Source organism: Oncorhynchus nerka, linkage group LG24 (genome assembly GCF_034236695.1).
Source record: "Oncorhynchus nerka isolate Pitt River linkage group LG24, Oner_Uvic_2.0, whole genome shotgun sequence".
In the NCBI taxonomy this organism is placed as follows: domain Eukaryota; kingdom Metazoa; phylum Chordata; class Actinopteri; order Salmoniformes; family Salmonidae; genus Oncorhynchus; species Oncorhynchus nerka.
Genome location: NC_088419.1, coordinates 4,584,770 through 4,591,659, shown reverse-complemented (window position 1 = coordinate 4,591,659; position 6,890 = coordinate 4,584,770).

The following is a 6,890-nucleotide window of genomic DNA, read 5'->3' as shown; positions in this document are numbered from 1 at the left end:
AGGAAATCATGCACAGAACGGGCAGTATGACTGGTGGCATTGTCATGCTGGAGGGTCATGTCAGGATGAGCCTGCAGGAAGGGTACCGCATGAGGGAGGAGGATGTCTTCCCTGTAACGCACAACGTTGAGATTGCCTGCAATGACAACAAGCTCATACCGATGATGCTGTGACACACCGCCCCAGACCATGACGGACCCTCCACCTCCAAATTGATCCCGCTCCAGAGTACAGGCCTCGGTGTTACGCTCATTCCTTCAACAATAAATGTGAATCCGACCATCACCCCTGGTGAGACAAAACCGTGACTCGTCAGTGAAGAGCACTTTTTGCCAGTCCTGTCTGGTCCAGCGACGGTGGGTTTGTGCCCATAGGTGACGTTGTTGCCGGTGATGTCTGGTGAGGACCTGCCTTACAACAGGCCTACAAGGCCTCAGTCCAGCCTCTCTCAGCCTTTTGCGAACAATCTGAGCACTGATGGAGGGATTGTGCGTTCCTGGTGTAACTTGGGCAGTTGTTGTTGCCATCCTGTACCTGTCCGCAGGTGTGATGTTCGGATGTACCGATCCTGTGCAGGTGTTGTTACATGTAGTCTGTCACTGCGAGGACGATCATCTGTCCATCCTGTCTCCCTGTAGCGCTGTCTTAGGCGTCTCACAGTACGGACATTGCCCTGGCCACATCTGCAGTCCTCATGCCTCCTTGCAGCATGCCTAAGGCACGTTCACGCAGATGAGCAGGGACCCTGGGAATCTTTCTTTTGGTGTTTTTCAGAGTCAATAGAAAGGCCTCTTTAGTGTCCTAAGTTTTCACAACTGTGACCTTAATTGCCTGCTGTCTGTAAGCTGTTAGTGTCTTACAGTTTTTCTCAGTCGCTTTGGTGCATTTCTTAGATCAAAAGTGCAATTCTTGAAACTACTTGTACAAATTCCAAATCATCTAGTCACTTGTGCACATCATTAAAGCAATTTCTTATTCATTTTGAGCAAATTGCAATTGATAACGTACAAGTGTCAGCTTTTTTCCACATTATCAATTGCTCATGTCATGTTGATCAAAATGTAGTAGATGGTTCTCTGTTGAATAGTCTTACCCCTCAAAACATCTAGGCATTAGTTCCTTGCATATAAGCCATTACATGCAAAATTGTTGAACTATTTGTCATAAACTGTCAAGCATAGTTTTACACATTTCGATTAGACCTTTTGTACAAAAACGTGAATTGATGAATCGTGCAGGTGAAATTGACCCTCACTCATGAAGGAATGTAAAGTGTTAGTTCAACCAACAATCAACCAGTTGTCTAAATTTCTCAAAGGTGCATCTCATGAAGAATCAATTGGCAAGCATATATAGACAGACCAAAAACACAGAGTTGCAATTTTCCAATAATGGATGGACCAGGAAATGAACAGGGTCAACAGCCAAGAGGAGGAGGAAGAAGAGGAGCAAGGATGCATGGTGGAAGGCAAAACAGAGGAAGAGGCAGAAGAGGACATAGGCTCCACCTGGCACAGCCAGAAGAGGACTGGCCACCCCACATAGCCTGGTTCCTCTCTAGGTTTATAATCTCCACCCGGCACAGCCAGAAGAGGACTGGCCACCCCACATAGCCTGGTTCCTCTCTAGGTTTATAATCTCCACCCGGCACAGCCAGAAGAGGACTGGCCACCCCACATAGCCTGGTTCCTCTCTAGGTTTATAATCTCCACCCGGCACAGCCAGAAGAGGACTGGCCACCCCTCATAGCCTGGTTCCTCTCTAGGTTTATAATCTCCACCCGGCACAGCCAGAAGAGGACTGGCCACCCCTCATAGCCTGGTGGAAGGTGGAAGGAACATGCAATATATGTACATGTTATGTCACTCTTCCTTACCAAAACAAATTCAACTGTGTGTTCTGGGATATAGCGTATAATGGAGTTGGAATCAAGTTAACCCTCCCACATGCAGAAGACGGGGTCGGAATATCATCGGTCACCGAGCTACTGTGGATTTGCCAGGCCAATGGGGAGGAAATATCACCATGTGTGCTGCTATTTCGGAGCATGGTGTCCTAACCCATATCCCCCTTATAGGGCCATACAACACCCAGCATCTACTCAACTTTTTAGAGACTCTCTACAGGGCTCTCATCCCTGATGATGAGAGGGGTCTGTTTAGAGAGGATTTGCCAAAGTATGTGGTCATTTGTGATAATGTGAGTTTCCATCGATCAAACATAAGGCAATGGTTTGTGACCCACCCGAGGATGCTCATAAAATTCCTCCCACCTTATTCACCATTCCTTAAGCAAAATGAGGAGTTATTTTCAGCATGGAGGTGGAAGGTGTACGATCGTCAGCCACACACATAGATGACCCTGCTGGCTGCAATGGATGCAGCATGTGAGGACATCACAGTAGACGCCTGCAGAGGATGGATAAGGCATTCCAAAAGATTCTTTCCACGTTGCATTGGAAGGGAAAATATCCGGTGTGATGTGGATGAGAATATGTGGGCTGACAGACAGGAACGTCTGGATGTGTAGAGACAGCACAACAAAGTTGTGCCTTAGGGGTGGTTGTCCGGTGTTTCTTTCTAATTTAGTTTTTTTTCCTTTGTGCCTCTTGGGTTGTCTAGTCTCTTTCAATCAATAACCCACATACAGTAATATGTAAATAGTACTGTTAAAATTGATATATGCCATAGAAGTGCAGCCTTGTGCATTTTCAATACAGTAGCTGTCATCCAAACTGTAGCCTAAGTTTACATCAGGCAATACTGTCAAAGTACACAGTTACATTGACAACATGCCTAAACATTTTGACGACCTTGTTCGTGAACAATGACTCAATGACTTTCTGATGACACTGACATGATCATTGGCATGAATATTTACTTCTGAGAGATGTACTAAGGATTTTTAGTGACTGACTATCTTTAGAAACATATCTATTGTATATTGCAGTTTGTACAAATTGTTCTGAGAAATGCACTTATTATTTTGCAACATGTTAGGGATGATGTGAAAAATGCACCAAAGCGACTGAGAAAAACTGTAATGACCGTTCCACGGGTGCATGTTCATTAACTGTTTATGGTTCATTGAACAAGCAGGGAAAACAGTGTTTAAACCCTTTACAATGGAAGATCTGTGAAGTTATTTGGATTTTAACGATTTATCTTTGAAAGACAAGGTCCTGAAAAAGGAACGTTTCTTTTTTTTTGCTGAGTAGTGCACTATGTAGGGAATAGGATGCCATTTGAGACAAGAATCAATGTGGGGACTTACTCCTCAGGAACAGGAAACAGCACCTGATGCCCCAGATTGCGTAGAGCTGACAACATGACACGACATCTCTGATATATATGCCTCCACTTCCTCCTGCAATCCTGACGGATGTGTGTGTGTGTGTGAGAGAGAGAGAGAGAGAGAGAGAGAGAGAGAGAGAGAGACAGAGAGAGAGAGTGTGTGAGAGAGAGAGAGAGAGAGAGAGAGAGAGAGAGAGAGAGAGTTAGAGAGAGAGTGTGAGAGAGAGAGAGAGAGAGAGAGAGAGAGAGAGAGAGAGAGACAGAGAGACAGGGAAAGAGTGTGTGTGAGGGAGAGAGAGAGTGTGAGTGAGTGTGTGAGAGAGAGAGAGAGTGAGTGAGTGAGTGAGTGAGTGAGTGAGTGAGTGAGTGAGTGAGTGAGTGAGTGAGTGAGTGAGTGAGAGAGAGAGAGAGAGTGCGTGAGAGAGTGTGAGAGAGAGAGTTAAAGAGAGAGACAGATAGTGTGTGAAAGAGAATGAGAGAGTGTGAGAGAAAGAGGGAGAGAGAGCGAAGGGCAACCAGTGAAGAACAAACACCATTGTAAATAAAGCCCATATTTATTTTCCCTTGTGTACTTTAACCATTTGCACATCGTTACTACATTGTATATATACATAACATGACATTTGAAATATCTTTATTCTTTTTGAGTGTAATGTTTACTATTCATTAGTATTGTTTATTTCACTTTTGTATATTATCTACTTCACTTGTTTTGGCAATGTTAACATGTGTATCCTATGCCAATAAAAAACCCTTGTATTGAGAGAGAGAGACTTTGACTTTCTGTATTTCAAGTCCAACAAGTCCTCCAGACCCCCTTGCCAGTCCCCAGTCTCTGCCATCACCTGCAGTGGCAGAAACATTGGAGGCCCCTAACCCTTTGGCCACTCAAACAACCCCCTTACCAGGTCAGACGGTTCCTCCTGGACCTCCCCAGGAATCTCTCCAGCAGCCTAAGAGATGTTAGTCCTGTTTGTTGAGCCAGGACTTCTGGGATTGTTCACCCCTCCTCCCCCAGCAGCCGCAGGTCACCCAGCTTTAGAAAAATCCCTGCCATCAGTCGCTTCTGCATAGTGGCCGATTGAACCAATCTCAAAAGCATGGTTGGATTGTGGAAGATAGGCTCCGCCCACACCCACAGCCCAGGCTCCACACCCCCTTCTCGCGTGGGCCTTAGCAGCTGCCAGGCCCTCAGCACCGCATAGTAAAAAATCAGAGAGACCTGCTGTACTCAGCCTCTCCAGCCTCATGAGGAGCAGCTGCCGGTCCAACTCTAATCCACCAGATCTCCCTTGCAGCGCCCATGCTTGTTCCCTCCAGCCGATATCAGTATGGGGCAGCAGTCTCTGCTGCGTTTGGTCGGAATGCCGCCACCCTGCTCTCCAGTTCCACCCTGTTCTGTCTTCCTTCCTCCTTCAACACTAACGCCCTCAGCCTGTGATGGCCTGACCAGAAAAAACCCACCAGCTTGAGTTGCAGGTCTGTGTAGCCGACCGGCGGGAGGGTTTAGGACAGCAAGTATATGCCACAGGTAGGATGCCACCAGGTTGTTGATTACCACCTCCCTCTATATGACAGGTGTAGACACCTCCAGCTGGCCTGTCTTGACACCACTGCCCCTCCAACTCCTTCCTGACTCACCTCTCCGAGCCCAGGTACACCCACAAAATGTTAAGCCCTTCACAACCCCACTGCAAACCCCTAGGGGGCCCTATCCCTCCATGGCCCACATAACAGAGCTTAGCTCTTGACCCAGTTCACCTTAGCTGATGAAGCTCCCTCGTACACCTTCAGACTAGTCTCTAGTGCCTGCATATGCCCATCCCTGACCATCACAGAAACGTAAACGTAAACTCCGACACTGCTATGTCTGTCAACACACCCATGTTGTCAAGCACACTACCCGCTGTCTCCTGCGTAGCAGGCCCCAAAAAGACTCAATGGTTAGTGTATATATCTGCTCCGATAGAGGGCATCCTTGTCTAATGCCCCATCTCACCCAGACTGGCCTATAAGCCCCCCTCCCATCTTGACTGTACATGATGCCCCAGCATACAACATCTTCACACAGGTCAAAAACCTTTCCCCAAACCCAAATACAGACATCACATTAAACAGATACTCATGGTCCACTCTCTCAAAAGCTTTCTCTTGGTCTAAAGAGACCAGTCCAAAGTTCACATTAGAACCTCTAGACAAGTGCAACATGTCCCTGATTAAGAACAAGTTGTCCATGATTGAGAGTCCCGGCAAAACCTTCCGGGTTGGAGCGAGCGGTCGCATCTGCACTCGGTCCGCAGGTAGTATTACATTTCATTACATTTCATTATAGTACAACGGTTTGATTTGTCTAATCTTAGCAATTTTTCTTCTTAGCTAGCTACATAGCCGTCTTTGTATCATAGATAATTGCGTAATTATCGTATTTCGTCGTCCTAACGCAGTCTACACCGCCCTGCAGCTAGCTAGCTAGCTAACGTCTACCGATTAGCAGCACAACTTACACTCAACTTAACGACTTGATTAGTGTAGTGTTAGCTAGCTACATAGTTGTCTTTGCTGTCTTCGTATCCAAGATAATTGTGTAGTTTAGAGTGTGTAGTTTTAGAGTGATTATCTTAATTTACCGAGGTTAGCTAGCCAGCTATTCGTCGTCCTTAACGTAACAGAACTTCCACACTCAACAATCCGGTCGCATTTCGCTTCGCTCCACAGGTAGTATCACATTTTTCATTTCATTACAGTACAACGGCTTGATTTGTTTGATCGTAGCTAGCTAAATAGCTAGCTACATAGCCGTCTTTGTATCAAAGATAATTGTGTAGTCTTGAGCGATTTCCTAGGTTAGCTAGCCAGCTATTGTCGTTCTTTTAACGCAACGTAACGTAAATCAACACTGCTAGCTAGCCAGCTAGCCCCGAATAGCAGCACAGTAGCACAGTAGAAACCATTACACTCTACGGAACGACTTGATTAGTGTAGTGTCAACAACGCAGACACTGCCAGCTAGCCTACATAGTCAACAACGCAGCCTCTGCCAGCTAGCCTACTTCAGCAGTACTGTATCATTTTAATCATTTTAGTCAATAAGATTCTTGCTACGTAAGCTTAACTTTCTGAACACTCGAGACGTGTAGTCCACTTGTCATTCCAATCTCCTTTGCATTAGCGTAGCCTCTGGTGTAGCCTGTCAACTATGTGTCTGTCTATCCCTGTTCTCTCCTCTCTGCACAGACCATACAAACGCTCCACACCGCGTGGCCGCGGCCACCCTAATCTGGTGGTCCCAGCGCGCACGACCCACGTGGAGTTCCAGGTCTCCGGTAGCCTCTGGAACTGCCGATCTGCGGCCAACAAGGCAGAGTTCATCTCAGCCTCTGCCTCCCTCCAGTCCCTCGACTTCTTGGCACTGACGGAAACATGGATCACCACAGACAACACTGCTACTCCTACTGCTCTCTCTTCGTCTGCCCACGTGTTCTCGCACACCCCGAGAGCTTCTGGTCAGCGGGGTGGTGGCACCGGGGGATCCTCATCTCTCCCAAATGGTCATTCTCTCTTTCTCCCCTTACCCATCTGTCTATCGCCTCCTTTGAA